This window comes from Micromesistius poutassou, assembly GCF_964030765.1.
Source record: "Micromesistius poutassou genome assembly, chromosome: 6".
Classification (NCBI taxonomy): domain Eukaryota; kingdom Metazoa; phylum Chordata; class Actinopteri; order Gadiformes; family Gadidae; genus Micromesistius; species Micromesistius poutassou.
This window is the reverse complement of record NC_140276.1, coordinates 11,974,824-11,989,147: the sequence shown is the minus strand read 5'-3', so window position 1 is coordinate 11,989,147 and position 14,324 is coordinate 11,974,824. Positions and strand designations below refer to the sequence as shown.

At 41.2% G+C, this 14,324-nt stretch overlaps 8 non-coding genes across 8 annotated transcripts; all 8 read right to left on the bottom strand.

Moving 5' to 3' along the window:
* Window positions 1-10,200: 10,200 nt before the first annotated feature.
* Window positions 10,201-10,274, bottom strand: AC3HAE_019714 (transfer RNA isoleucine (anticodon AAU)). The gene has a single exon. It is a non-coding gene; the product is annotated as a tRNA-Ile (tRNA).
* Window positions 10,275-11,047: 773 nt separating this feature from the next.
* AC3HAE_019712 (transfer RNA arginine (anticodon UCG)) lies at window positions 11,048-11,120 on the bottom strand. Its single transcript has one exon. It is a non-coding gene; the product is annotated as a tRNA-Arg (tRNA).
* Window positions 11,121-11,212: 92 nt separating this feature from the next.
* On the bottom strand, window positions 11,213-11,286 carry AC3HAE_019711 (transfer RNA isoleucine (anticodon AAU)). The gene has a single exon. It is a non-coding gene; the product is annotated as a tRNA-Ile (tRNA).
* A 671-nt stretch (window positions 11,287-11,957) lies between these two features.
* Window positions 11,958-12,030, bottom strand: AC3HAE_019710 (transfer RNA arginine (anticodon UCG)). The gene has a single exon. It is a non-coding gene; the product is annotated as a tRNA-Arg (tRNA).
* A 92-nt stretch (window positions 12,031-12,122) lies between these two features.
* Window positions 12,123-12,196, bottom strand: AC3HAE_019709 (transfer RNA isoleucine (anticodon AAU)). The gene has a single exon. It is a non-coding gene; the product is annotated as a tRNA-Ile (tRNA).
* A 740-nt stretch (window positions 12,197-12,936) lies between these two features.
* On the bottom strand, window positions 12,937-13,009 carry AC3HAE_019708 (transfer RNA arginine (anticodon UCG)). The gene has a single exon. It is a non-coding gene; the product is annotated as a tRNA-Arg (tRNA).
* Window positions 13,010-13,505: 496 nt separating this feature from the next.
* AC3HAE_019707 (transfer RNA isoleucine (anticodon AAU)) lies at window positions 13,506-13,579 on the bottom strand. The gene has a single exon. It is a non-coding gene; the product is annotated as a tRNA-Ile (tRNA).
* Window positions 13,580-13,909: 330 nt separating this feature from the next.
* Window positions 13,910-13,983, bottom strand: AC3HAE_019705 (transfer RNA isoleucine (anticodon AAU)). Its single transcript has one exon. It is a non-coding gene; the product is annotated as a tRNA-Ile (tRNA).
* Window positions 13,984-14,324: the final 341 nt, after the last annotated feature.

Sequence of the window (14,324 nt, the reverse complement as noted above, 5' to 3'; positions counted from 1 at the left end):
TGAATAAATCATCCTCAAATTGATACAATGATGAACTCAACAAGTAAGAGATGGCCAGTACGGGGGTTGAACCCGTGACCTTGGAGTTATTAGCACGACTCTCTAACCAACTGAGCTAACCGGCCTTTGATGTCAATAGCTATTTTCATGTTTGTTTGTTTTTAGCTAGAAACTGTTTGAAAAAGATTCACTTAAAGTGGGTCTAAGTATTCCTTTGTTTCACTAAGTGCGTAATTATAGATTAAGCCACGCACATGCTGACATGAATTTGAGAGATGGGTCTTTCAAGTAACCACGAAGGGATTCGAACCCTCAATCTTCTGATCCGAAGTGTGACATTTTTTAATTGTAATATTCCCTAGCGATACATTTTTACTGTAATACTCTCACATAGCCATATCCAGTAGCACCAAGCATAGTTTAGAGGTAATTTCCCCTCCTAATCGCCTGAGGGCAGCACTGAACACATTTGACAAAGTTACGAAACATTTACACTAGGGGCAGCAACGGACACACAGAGGAAGTGGGAAAACCATAGATGAAAGGGGGCGGGCTTTTAAAGCCACAGAACACGCCCACCTTTTACCTTCTTATTTAACTCGGACTCCGCCAGTTTAGATTCAGAATCTCTCAGCAGCGTATCCCTGCATGCTAAGCTCTGAGACGCTCCGCGCGTGTTATTTACCATTCCTCTCCTTTTGTTTCATAAACGATAGACAATAGACCAATAACCTTAACCAAATAAAGTGAGTTAAAAGCGATCCTGTCTCGGCGGCCTTTCCTGGACCAAAATCCACAACAATTTGGTAACCCTGACGTGATTTATCCAAGGAAAGGCGGACCTGGACTGACCGAGCCGATCGAACACGAGGATCTGATCATCCCTGCCACGGGCCCAATAAAATAAGGTAAGCAGAACCTATTGTCGCAAAGACTAATTCTGCATAGATTAGTTATAGGAACTTTAGGTGGCAGAGGTAATCAGTATTCGTTTTCGTGAAAGCTCCGTTATTCCGGTCCATAGTCATTACAGTTAAGCCGAAGTAAAGATGAACGATCGCTGATAACTCCGATTGGGAATTAATTATAAACAATGATTTAGTCGCCATTATAAGACTAAACCGAGGAAACAAAGGGCCAGAATTGTATATATGTTTGTCTAAATGTGATACCCGACGGGGTTTTAGAGGTGATCTGTATAAAGGATTTGTTAAGTTTTCGACGTGTCCGCGTTTTGACCGGGACACAGTAGCCTACTGATGAGCTAAATTGTTATCCAAGTTGTATTAAACAGTTCGTTGAGACCTCGAAGCTGGAAAGAGTGTTCAGAGCATTGTCGAGTCGGCAATACCGTGGTGTTATTAGGCCCAGAAGACTAGAATGGGAGTCCACACGTGGTGGTTTCTCTAGGTCCCATGAAACAAAGACAATCTGTATGGAATACAGTTCTCGTCGTGTCGGTGGCCATGTTAACGCATTTTTTAATGGCGATTATGGTCGACCACATGGTGGAAGCATTGTTTAAACATTGGGGGATGAGAGACATTGTCGTGAAGACTGCCTATCACACCTAGAGGAGCTTCAAAGGGATCACCATCTGGTTAACAAAGAGAACATTGTGTTCTTGCTTGAGAACCCTTGGCTGGGCCTTCAGCTGGCTGGATGTGTTAACGGGCTGACAAGGCTTCATGCAGGGTGTCTCAGGAGGGACAACTCGGGGAACCATCTACCTATCCCCCCAACTCTCTCTCTCTCTCCCTCTCTCCCCCCCCCTCTCTCTCTCCCTCTCTCTCCCCCCCCTCTCCCTCTCTCCCCCCCCCTCTCTCCCTCTCTCCCCCCCCCCCCCCTCTCTCTCTCTGTCTGTCTGTCTGTCTGTCTGTCTGTCTCACTGTCTGTCTGTCTCACTGTTTCTCTGTCTGTCTCTGTCTGTCTGTCTCTCTCACTCTGTCTCTCGCATTTTGAGCATGGCAAATGCGCATGGCTCAATCAGTGAATGTTCCCTTCATTATTGTGTTCTTGCTTGAGAACCCTTGGCTGGGCCTTCAGCTGGCTGGATGTCTTACCGGGCTGACAGGGCTTCATGACCAGGGTGACACAAAGGGCCAACTCGGGGAACCATCTACCTATCCCCCCCCCCCCCTCTCTCTCTCTCTCTCCCTCTCTCTCCCCCCTCTCTCTCTCCCTCTCTCTCCCCCCTCTCTCTCTCCCCCCCCTCTCCCTCTCTCCCCCCCCCCCCTCTCTCTCCCCCCTCTCTCTCTCTCTCACACACAGTCTCTCTCTCTCACACACACACACCAGACTCACACAGTCTCTCTCTCTCTCTCTCTCTCTCTCTCTCTCTCTCTTCCCCCCCCCCCCCCCCCCCTCTCTCTCGATCCCTCCCCCAACACCCTCACCCTCTCAGTAACTGTATCACATACTATCTCTCACACACACAGACTATCTCACACATATACGTACAGGCTTAAACACACTAACAGAAACACTCTGTCTCACACACACACCCACACAAACTGTCACACACACTCAGTGTGTTTTTACTACTAAATAATTATATTTCTTTTTACCACATTATGTACATAGGATGTAAGAGGTATTCATGCATTGGAGACCTTCGTTATATGTGAAAGCCGTAGAATTGATTTACGATGGATTGATTGATTTGTGTTTTTTGTGGATTTACCCCATTATGTACATACGACAGAGTAGGTCTACTTGCATTTATCCACATGTAGTGGAGACCTCCATTATTATTGAACCATGAAGAAATTTATGGAGGATGAAACTGTATGAAACTGGGTCCCTACTGTCAAAGATACCTTCATTATATGTGGAAGCCGTAGAATTTATTTATGGTGGATTTATTAATGTTCGATGTATTTGTTTTTGAACTGGACATTTTTTAAATGATCTATGTTATTAAAGTTGTGATAAGAAGTTGGCTGGAACCCAGAGGGCCTGAGAGGATTGCTCGGGGGTTGTTCAGTAAGATGATGTGATCAGTGTGATGTTTGTTCACAGATAGACAAACAGACAAACCGACCAGAGGTTGAGAATATTGTATCGATTAGATGTTGACCAACGGAAAACTAGATAAATATAATAATAATATTTTTGTAATGGTATAGATAGATAAGGGACTTGAATAACTAGGAAACTGTTTTGGAAATAATAATGAACAGGTTGGATACTCATGTAACTATAAGAACGTAAAGATGAAACCAGGTTTTACTTTATTAGAATAAGTCATATGCACGTTTGATGTGGTATGCAGAAGGTAGAAGTGTGGCAAAGGATAGACAATATTAAATACAAACAATATGTGGCATAAATAAAGATCAGGTCATCCGATTTAGATAGTTGGGTTAAAAAAGAGACAATTGAATAGAATGATAGAGCATTAATTGTGATTATGAATAACGGTCAAAGCAAAATATTCGTCTACTATTGAAGATGCAAATCTTAATAATGCAAATCTTAATATTGTATTTTTTTTTTTTTCATGGGCAAACAATAAGGTGAAATAAAGCTGCAAACAGCATTTTACGGTGCCAAACCTGAGCCGACAAATAAACTATCAAACCATTTTTTGCATTTTTGGACTGTTGCAATAGCGCCAACTTTAGACTGATTTAGATACAATTTGGACAGTTTCATCTTGACCCATGTACCTTTGACTATCCCAGGTTTGATGGTGATTGGTTAAGTTAACCCTGACTTTTGACGTTAAATTGTGACAATTTTTGAGGATTTTGAGCCTCTAGCAGCCATGTTGTTTTGCCAATCACTTTCATTTCACTTAGCTGGAACTTTGGGCCCAACAGCCACGAAGTTGGTCCCGCTCAAAGCAAACATTGTGTCTATGAGCTGTGGTGTTTTTTGTGACAGGCCACACCCATTTCGATGCCACGCCGTATTTGTAAATATGTTGACTTTATCTTGTTCAGAATTTGACTTTTGCATTGGAGTCAAGATCGTAGGAGTCCAACTTGATGTTGATATGAGCATTTAACTATTTTTGTGTTTTAAACCACGCCTCTTTTAGAAGTCAATGACTCATGGGTGCTTTAAACTTTATTGTACAGACTCATGCGGCAAATCTAGGAACCGCAAGTCATAGGTTCCTGAGGCATATTTGTCCAGCCTGAGGATATGCACGTGTGAACAAAGTTTCATGAGTGTAGGTCAAACCGGCTACGAAATATGCTTGTGCAAAGTTTGCATTTTTGGGCAGTTAGTATAACGCCACCTTTGGGCCAATCAGTGTAATATTTGCTCTCTGTTAATCTTGGGTCCACCTCTACAGGTCTAGTAAATTTCATAAAAAGCGTGCGAGCGGTTTAGACTGTGTAATGCAAACGGGGCGGAATAATAATAATAAAACTAACAATTACAATAGGTTCCTCGCACTTTGTGCTTGGCACCTAATAAACGTCCATGCTAATAATCGCCCCCCCTACTGCCCAGAAGAACACTTTTCGTTCTCCCTGATTGTCTGTGTAAATATTTGCTCTGTACACCTAAGATCCATCATGCACACTAACAGTGATACTTAGTTATTAAACCAGCATTTTTACCCATGTCCCTGTCTCTTCTAAGAGATAGGAAGAGACAGAGACACCGTTAAATATTATCTACAGATTATCGTCAGAGTAAACGTTTTCAAAATCAGCTACTAACCCATTGGTGTTTATTTTTGGATTGTGTTATTTTTTGTAATGTACATATTAGTTTGCAACTGTTTCTATTTTTTGTGGGAAATTTGAGTCCCCTTTTTTTTTTTCTATTCGGCAAGTGGTTCCCCTAAGAGGGTTAAAATCCGCCATGACGGTGTTGAATTTAGACGTGTAGGAATCTGGAATAACCAGAAAAGATTATTGAAAACCTGAAATCGGTCAGTTCGACTTATATGGTTCGAACTTGTAAATATGTGTTTAGTTATGATGAACATTATTTTTTGTGGTGTACGATTGTCCATGTGTTGAAAACCTGAAATCGGTCAGTTCGACTTATATGGTTCGAACTTGTAAATATGTGTTTAGTTATGATGAACATTATTTTTTGTGGTGTACGATTGTCCATGTGTTGAAGGAAACCCTATAAAGTGGAGATTGTTTTTAAGATTTTGTCTCCCACTAAGAGAAGTGGGACAAGGGTACTTCTGAGGGTTATCGATTTATGACCCCAGGTGCGGCCAAAAATGTTTAGAGTCAGAAAAAAGAGACACGCAGAGAGACAAAGGGCCCAGCCCAGAGGTAGTAAATCAGAGGAGAAAAACTTTAGAAGATAAGAAAAGCACCAAATGGTGTTTCAGGTGTAAACTCTTTTCTAGTAAAGGGACACCATGATCAATACGTCCCATGGTAATCGCAGAATTTAGGGGTTATTATCTAGACTCCATAACGTGAACAATTAGCATATAAAGTTGTCCATAGCACACACACCGCTCGTCCACAGAAGTCCAGGGGTCAACCAGCGCTGGGGACTCTTAGAGTTCAGGGAAAATCCTCTCTCACCAATCTGAGCAGAAGGACCCGCCCCAAAAGGACTCGGGGACGGCGGAGTTAATGCACAGTTCAACATATCACAAATATCATTGATATCACATTAAAAAAAAAAAAAAAAGGGTAATAGGAAAAATCACACTGGAAAGGATAATTGAATAAAAATGGGTATGACAATTATGAGACTGAAATACATATAATAAAAAGTAAATCTAAAACTGTACAAGTAGAATTACTTGTCAATTAAATCAATTAAAATCTAGAATCATGGTTGATTAGCTGCTATCTGTTAGGAAGTGATCCTACATGCTATGTTCTCAATTTCAATTATCATTTAATGCTCATGGAGTTAACTTGGAGTTAACCATGAGCAAGGAGGGAAGTAGTGAGACTAATCAAACTTTTGACTCAATTGAATTGTGTAGAACAATACCACTAACACTAATGAGTTCTCACATGCAAGCTAACAGAATGACTCATCTAACCTCGCATGAAATATTTACTGGTTGATCCATGCCTTCAACTTCATTTCAAGGATCCCATAAGGGACTTCCGTTAAAGCAATTATATAGAATTAAGAACAATATGTTTGACGACTAACTGCTGTACATGAGTTTGTATTCCAACAAGAGAAAAGCAGAACCTCAAAGCCAGACGAGAACCCACCAAGGGGAGTGGAGCCGGGTGACCAGATCTACCTAAGGGTTTTCAAGAACAAACCCAGGAGAGAAAGACCATACAAAGTCATCAGAGCAACGCCAACAGCCATCCAGGTGGAAGGAAGCACCACATGGACCCGATAGACCCGGAGAATACAACGGAAGAGAATCAGCCGTGGCGACCCGTTCCGCCTGTTGCTGAGGGGTTGACACTGTAACCGTGGAGCCTTCCCTTCTGGAAGGTTAGACGCAGAGGTGTAGAAGAACGACCCCAAGAGGCATAGAGGCACGGGCGCCACACAAAGACGATGGCTGATACCACCTCCGCCCAATGCACAGTCTCTCTCTCTCTCTCTCTCTCTCTCTCTCTCTCTCTCACACTCACACTCACACTCACACACACACACAGTCACCAGACTCACACACAGTCTCTCTCTCTCTCACACACACAGTCACCAGACTCACACACAGTCTCTCTTTCTCTCACACACACACACACACCAGACTCACACACAGTCTCTCTTTCTCTCACACACACCAGACTCACACACAGTCTCTCTTTCTCTCACACACACCAGACTCACACACAGTCTCTCTTTCTCTCACACACACCAGACTCACACACAGTCTCTCTTTCTCTCACACACACCAGACTCACACACAGTCTCTCTTTCTCTCACACACACCAGACTCACACACAGTCTCTCTTTCTCTCACACACACCAGACTCACACACAGTCTCTCTTTCTCTCACACACACACACACCAGACTCACACACAGTCTCTCTCTCTCTCACACAGGCTCCCTCTCTCTCACATACAGGCTCCCTCTCTCTCACACACAGGCTCCCTCTCTCTCACATACAGGCTCCCTCTCTCACACACAGTCACCAGCCTCACACAGTCTCTCTCTCTCACATACAGGCTCCCTCTCACACAGTCACCAGCCTCACACAGTCATTGTCACACACACAAAAGACGATGGCTGATACCACCTCCAGATGCATGGGATCCGTCCGGACCCCAATGCACAAAGATGCAACAATAACGGAAGTAACCACGTTGGCATACTTGTTACGGAATAGCAACAATATTTTAACTTGATTTGCCATTTAAAGGACTGCAGACAAAGTGAAGACTCATTCTACAAGGCTGAGAAATATCTGTGTATATCAACTGAGCCTACAATATACTACCGCGGCCCCAGTGCCTTCAAGGTATGAAAGCAGACGTCATGGTTCACACATCCTGGGTACAAGGAGGGATACTATCCCTGTGCAAGCAGATAAATGGGAAGTAGAAACAGGGGGACATAATGTAAATATACGGTTAAAATGGTTGAATTACACGGCACAAGCTCAGGGAAAGACCGACTGTATGATCTGCGCTGAAGGACGACCCACTCTAACCACAGCTCCAACTAGGATTACCCCGTTTAACTCAAAAGAAGGGTTTGCATGCTTACTAGAACTGTTTGTAGACGGCCACATCACTGGGTGTATGACTAATGTAAAAGGCTTATTAGATATTATGTATCCTGAGACCCTAATTAGGGCTATACCCCCCAGCTTCGAAGTTAATCTTACTCCTGGCTACCATTGCATCCAAGGTAATGGCATAGGTAAGAAAGTGGGGTCCCTTCCTCCTGAAGTATGTAACACCACTAGAGTGATAGATCTGTTATCTAATATGACTCATGCTCATAGTGACATATGGTGGTTCTGCGGAGGACAAATCATCAGAGGGTTCTCCCCATAAATTTCTCAAGGACATGCACTGTAATTTAACTTGCCTATGCCTATCTATATTTTACCAGATAGCAAACATGTGATGAATCTCAAGATATGGAAGAATAGAGACTTCCCAAATTTTATTCGCCAGAAACTAACACTGAAACCGGTCTCAGAAAGTTTAGATAAAAATATTTACATAGACTCCATAGGTGTGCCCCGAAGCGTCCCCGAAGAACATAAAGCTCGCAATCAAGTAATAGCAGGATTTGAATCTGTTTTTGTTTGGTGGGCCACCATTAATAAAATTGTTGATTGGATAAACTATATATATTATAACCAACAGCGGTTTGTCAACCATACCACCGAGGTGATTAGGGGAATATCAGAACAATTAGATGCTACCTCTCGTATGGCCTATCAAAACCAGTTAGCATTGGACATGTGGACGGCTGAGCAAGGAGGGGTGTGCCAGATGATAGGAACAGCATGTTGTACTTATATCCCCAATAACGCAGCTCCAGATGGGTCAGTGTCCAGAGCGCTGGCAGGCCTACAGGCCCTCAGATTAGAGTGGGCGGAGAACTCGGGCATCACTAACCCTATCACCGGGTGGATGGAGAACATACTTGGTAAATGGATGGGTCCAATTCACTCAGTCTTCATGATGGGAATAGTAGCAATAACCGTGTTAGTTGTTATTTGTTGTTGTTGCATTCCTTGCATACAAGGACTACTGAATCGGTTGATCACCACAGCAGTGAGTGCTCCAAGACTGCCAGATGTCTTACAGGCTTATGTAGGAATCGAACCTACTCCGGAGACAATGAGTGAACAGCAACCCGAAGGGCCCGATGTGATCAGATTAAATTACATAGAATAGTCCCCGGTCCCCAGAAGTTATGTGCATGTATCTAAGAGAAGCAATATACCTGGTTTACTTGAATGAGGAAACATTGAACAAACCCATGAGAGTCATGTTTACTATTACAAAATGTTGTTTAGATTTAAATGTAAAATGTCCAAAACTCTACATACATAAAGCTCACTGAGCCATTCAAACCTATGCATACTCGAAGGAAAATTTAAAATTGTGTTACTTTTTATGTTCAGTAGATTTTCATACATGCTGAAAAAATTGTGTTACTTTTTAAGTTCAGTAGATTTTCATACATGCTGAAAAAATTGTGTTACTTTTTGTTATGTTCAGTAGATTTTCCATACATGCTGAAAAAATTGTGTTACTTTTTGTTATGTTCAGTAGATTTTCAATACTTACTGAAAAAAATTTTTTTGTTTGTTTTGTTTTGTTTTTGTTATATTCGGTAAATTTTCAATGCATACTGAAAGGGTATAAATTCTGTGTTATGACAAACAAGTGAATTTAAAAAAAAGGGTTTAACCATTTACCTATGCTGCTCAATTTTTTGTAATGTTGAAAGTATGTGAATTTAATTTTGTTTTATGCCTAGAAGTGTTTTGACAAAGTTTCCATTGATGAATACATATGTGCCTTTATGATTATGCCTTTATGACCATATGACGTGCTGATTGTATTGTGTAGTGTTGATTATGTTGATTGTTCCATGGTAACCAACCCATGGGTATGTACATATTTTCTCTTTTGCTTTTTACTCTTGTTTTTTATATATGCTGTTGGTAATATTAGTGGTTTGTAGAATGGTCATCTGAGATGACCAAGGAGGGAATTGTGACATTTTTTAATTGTAATATTACCTAGCGATACATTTTTACTGTAATACTCTCACATAGCCATATCTAGTAGCACCAAGCATAGTTTAGAGGTAATTTCCCCTCCTAATCGCCTGAGGGCAGCACTGAACACATTTGACAAAGTTACGAAACATTTACACTAGGGGCAGCAACGGACACACAGAGGAAGTGGGAAAACCATAGATGAAAGGGGGCGGGCTTTTAAAGCCACAGAACACGCCCACCTTTTACCTTCTTATTTAACTCGGACTCCGCCAGTTTAGATTCAGAATCTCTCAGCAGCGTATCCCTGCATGCTAAGCTCTGAGACGCTCCGCGCGTGTTATTTACCATTCCTCTCCTTTTGTTTCATAGACGATAGACAATAGACCAATAACCTTAACCAAATAAAGTGAGTTAAAAGCGATCCTGTCTCGGCGGCCTTTCCTGGACCAAAATCCACAACAGAAGTCAGACGCCTTATCCTTTAGGCCACGTGGCTGAGGTGGTATAGAGTAATGGTCATTAAATTTTTTACGGAAGTGAATAAATCATCCTCAAATTGATACAATGATGAACTCAACAAGTAAGAGATGGCCAGTACGGGGGTTGAACCCGTGACCTTGACGTTATTAGCACCACGCTCTAACCAACTGAGCTAACCGGCCTTTGATGTCAATAGCTATTTTCATGTTTGTTTGTTTTTCAGCTAGAAACTGTTTGAAAAAGATTCACCTAAAGTGGGTCTAAGTATTCCTTTGTTTCACTAAGTGCGTAATTATAGATTAAGCCACGAACATGCTGAAATGAATTTGAGAGATGGGTCTTTCAAGTAACCACGAATGGATTCGAAATCTCAATCTTCTGATCCGAAGTCAGACGCCTTATCCTTTAGGCCACATGGCTGAGGTGGTATTGACTAATGGTCATTCAATTTTTTACGGAAGTGAATAAATCATCCTCAAATTGATACAATGATGAACTCAACAAGTAAGAGATGGCCAGTACGGGGGTTGAACCCGTGACCTTGGCGTTATTAGCACCACTCTCTAACCAACTGAGCTAACCAGCCTTTGATGTCAGTAGCTATTTTCATGTTTGTTTGTTTTTCAGCTAGAAACTGTTTGAAAAAGACTCACTTAAAGTGGGTCTAAGTATTCCTTTGTTTCACTAAGTGCGTAATTATAGATTAAGCCATGTTTGTTTGTTTTTCAGCTAGAAACTGTTTGAAAAAGATTCACTTAAAGTGGGTCTAAGTATTCCTTTGTTTCACTAAGTGCGTAATTATAGATTAAGCCATGTTTGTTTGTTTTTCAGCTAGAAACTGTTTGAAAAAGATTCACTTAAAGTGGGTCTAAGTATTCCTTTGTTTCACTAAGTGCGTAATTATAGATTAAGCCACGAACATGCTGACATGAATTTGAGAGATGGGTCTTTCAAGTAACCACGAAGGGATTCGAAACCTCAACCTTCTGATCCGAAGTCAGACGCCTTATCCTTTAGGCCACGTGGCTGAGGTGGTATTGAGTAATGGTCATTCAATTTTTTACGGAAGTGAATAAATCATCCTCAAATTGATACAATGATGAACTCAACAAGTAAGAGATGGCCAGTACGGGGGTTGAACCCGTGACCTTGGCGTTATTAGCACCACGCTCTAACCAACTGAGCTAACCGGCCTTTGATGTCAATAGCTATTTTCATGTTTGTTTGTTTTTCAGCTAGAAACTGTTTGAAAAAGATTCACTTAATGTGGGTCTAAGTATTCCTTTGTTTCTCTAAGTGCGTAATTATAGATTAAGCCATGTTTGTTTGTTTTTCAGCTAGAAACTGTTTGAAAAAGATTCACTTAAAGTGGGTCTAAGTATTCCTTTGTTTCACTAAGTGCGTAATTATAGATTAAGCCACGAACATGCTGACATGAATTTGAGAGATGGGTCTTTCAAGTAACCACGAAGGGATTCGAACCCTCAATCTTCGGATCCGAAGTCAGACGCCTTATCCTTTAGGCCACGTGGCTGAGGTGGTATAGAGTAATGGTCATTAAATTTTTTACGGAAGTGAATAAATCATCCTCAAATTGATACAATGATGAACTCAACAAGTAAGAGATGGCCAGTACGGGGGTTGAACCCGTGACCTTGGCGTTATTTGCACGACTCTCTAACCAACTGAGCTAACCAGCCTTTGATGTCAATAGCTATTTTCATGTTTGTTTTTTTTTCAGCTAGAAACTGTTTGAAAAAGATTCACTTAAAGTGGGTCTAAGTATTCCTTTGTTTCACTAAGTACGTAATTATAGATTAAGCCATGGACATGCTGACATGAATTTGAGAGATGGGTCTTTCAAGTAACCACGAAGGGATTCGAACCCTCAATCTTCTGAACCGAAGTCAGACGCCTTATCCTTTAGGCCACGTGGCTGAGGTGGTATTGAGTAATGGTCATTCAATTTTTTACGGAAGTGAATAAATCATCCTCAAATTGATACAATGATGAACTCAACAAGTAAGAGATGGCCAGTACGGGGGTTGAACCCGTGACCTTGGCGTTATTAGCACCACGCTCTAATCAACTGAGCTAACCGGCCTTTGATGTCAATAGCTATTTTCGTGATATATATATATTTTTTTTTTTACCTACAAACAGTTTGAAATAGATTGACTTAAAGGGTGTCTAAGTATTACTTTGTTTCACTAAAAGTGTAATTGTGGATTAAGCCACGAAAATGGTGAGATGATTTTGAGACGGCTGACTAACCGGCCTTTCAATTGAACTGCTATTTTCATGTTTGTTTTTCAGCTAGAAACTGTTTGAAAAATATTCACTTAATGGGGGTCTAGGTATTCCTTTGTTTCACTAAGTGCATAATTGTGGATTAAGCCACGAACATGCTGACATGAATTTGAGAGATGGGTCTTTCAAGTAACCACGAAGGGATTCGAACCCTCAATCTTCTGATCTGAAGTCAGACGCCTTATCCTTTAGGCCACGTGGCTGAGGTAGTATAGAGTAATGGTCATTAAATTTTTTACGGAAGTGAATAAATCATCCTCAAATTGATACAATGATGAACTCAACAAGTAAGAGATGGCCAGTACTGGGGTTGAACCCGTGACCTTGGCGTTATTAGCACCACGCTCTAACCAACTGAGCTAACCGGCATTTGATGTCAATAGCTATTTCCATGTTTGTTTGTTTTTCAGCTAGAAACTGTTTGAAAAAGATTCACTTAAAGTGGGTCTAAGTATTCCTTTGTTTCACTAAGTGCGTAATTATAGATTATGCCACGAACATGCTGACATGAATTTGAGAGATGGGTCTTTCAAGTAACCACGAAGGGATTCGAACCCTCAATCTTCTGATCCGAAGTCAGACGCCTTATCCTTTAGGCCACGTGGCTGAGGTGGTATTGAGTAATGGTCATTAAATTTTTTACGGAAGTGAATAAATCATCCTCAAATTGATACAATGATGAACTCAACAAGTAAGAGATGGCCAGTACAGGGGTTGAACCCTTGACCTTTGCGTTATTAGCACCACGCTCTAACCAACTGAGCTAACCGGCCTTTGATGTCAATAGCTATTTTCATGTTTGTTTGTTTTTCAGCTAGAAACTGTTTGAAAAAGATTCACTTAAAGTGGGTCTAAGTATTCCTTTGTTTCACTAAGTGCGTAATTATAGATTAAGCCACGAACATGCTGACATGAATTTGAGAGATGGGTCTTTCAAGTAACCACGAAGGTATTCGAACCCTCAATCTTCTGATCCGAAGTCAGACGCTTTATCCTTTAGGCTACGTGGCTGAGGTGGTATTGAGTAATGGTCATTCAATTTTTTACGGAAGTGAATAAATCATCCTCAAATTGATACAATGATGAACTCAACAAGTAAGAGATGGCCAGTACAGGGGTTGAACCCATGACCTTGGCGTTATTAGCACCACGCTCTAACCAACTGAGCTAACCGGCCTTTGATGTCAATAGCTATTTTCATGTTTGTTTGTTTTTCAGCTAGAAACTGTTTGAAAAAGATTCACATAAAGTGGGTCTAAGTATTCCTTTGTTTCACTAAGTGCGTAATTATAGATTAAGCCACGAACATGCTGACATGAATTTGAGAGATGGGTCTTTCAAGTAACCAGGAAGGGATTTGAAACCTCAACCTTCTGATCCGAAGTCAGACGCCTTATCCTTTAGGCCACGTGGCTGAGGTGGTATTGCGAAATGGTCATTCAATTTTTTACGGAAGTGAATAAATCATCCTCAAATTGATACAATGATGAACTCAACAAGTAAGAGATGGCTGGTACGGGGGTTGAACCCGTGACCTTGGCATTATTAGCACCACGCTCTAACCAACTGAGCTAACCGGCCTTTGATGTCAATAGCTATTTTCATGTTTGTTTGTTTTTTAGCTAGAAACTGTTTGAAAAAGATTCACCTAAAGTGGGTCTAAGTATTCCTTTGTTTCACTAAGTGCGTAATTATAGATTAAGCCACGAACATGCTGAAATGAATTTGAGAGATGGGTCTTTCAAGTAACCACGAAGGGATTCGAAACCTCAATCTTCTGATCCGAAGTCAGACGCCTTATCCTTTAGGCCACGTGGCTGAGGTGGTATTGAGTAATGGTCATTCAATTTTTTACGGAAGTGAATAAATCATCCTCAAATTGATACAATGATGAACTCAACAAGTAAGAGATGGCCAGTACG